Raw genomic sequence first — 1,191 nt, 5'->3', positions numbered from 1 at the left:
ACGTTGATATGATAATGTTTAAGTAAAATATTAAATTAAGAAAAAAAAAAAAGAAAAAAAGAAAAGAAAATTCAACGTCGTTAAATCTTCTCTTTAACAATATAAGTCTAAACAATAAATGGTGTTCGTTGAATGATCGTGCAAGATCATGTGTTCCCCCTCCGCCCGCGCCGATCTATTTCAGATCCGATATATGTGTACGCGTATTAAATTAAATATTTTATTTGTTACCCCCCACCCCTTCCCCTACTTTGGGTTTGTTTCTTTTAGGAATCATCCCCATTGTGGAATCTATTTTTTTTTTTTAACGCATTTCGCGTTATCGACCAAAATTTTCGTGGCCCTTTTTTTTTTTTTTTTTTTTTTGTTGGAAACAAATATAATTGGTATAACTCTTTGAAAATAATTAATATTTTTTGTTTTCTCGAGAAAATTTTCAAGAAATTTGATAAATTATTAAAATTAATCAATAAAATTATTATTATTATTATATAATAAATTAAAAAATAATAATTATTTAATAAATTATTCTATCGCATTGTATAATATTTGAAGATGCAATTGTTCAGTGATTTTTTTTTTGTTCAATTTAATTCATCCTAATATGGGGTCGTCGTTCACACCATATAATATATTTGTTACTGAGAAAAAGAAAAAGAAAAAGAAAAAGAAAAATAAAGAAAGAAAGATACAAAAATATTATTCCTATAGCTTTTTGAAAACACAAAAAAAAAACAAAAACAAAAATATATCTTTCTCTCTTTGCGATATTATATATATATATATATATATACGACTGATTGCATATACTATATGTATCATCTATGGGGAAGAAGAGAAGCGGCTAATAAAATATAAGTCACAGCGAAATATTATTATTATTATTATTATTATTATTATTATTATTATTTGCGCGAATTAATGTATTATTATGTGATATATCGTTATATAAATTAACGTTAACAAACGAATGCAAATAAATAATGTGAATACGTGCGAAATGAAAATTGCTAGTACATTGATCTTACCGTTTTAAATTTTGTTAATTAATTATTATTAATTATTTATTCGTCATCCTTAGGGGAAAATAATTGAAGGTAGGTAAATACATTTTTAAATCATTTAGAAGTATAACACACACGTATACAACAAAATAATAATTTTCTTAACGAAACACACAATATATATATA

This window comes from Polistes canadensis, unplaced genomic scaffold (assembly GCF_001313835.1).
Source record: "Polistes canadensis isolate GaletaPanama2010 unplaced genomic scaffold, ASM131383v1 scaffold_336, whole genome shotgun sequence".
NCBI classification, from domain to species: domain Eukaryota; kingdom Metazoa; phylum Arthropoda; class Insecta; order Hymenoptera; family Vespidae; genus Polistes; species Polistes canadensis.
Note: the sequence above shows the minus strand (reverse complement) of the source record.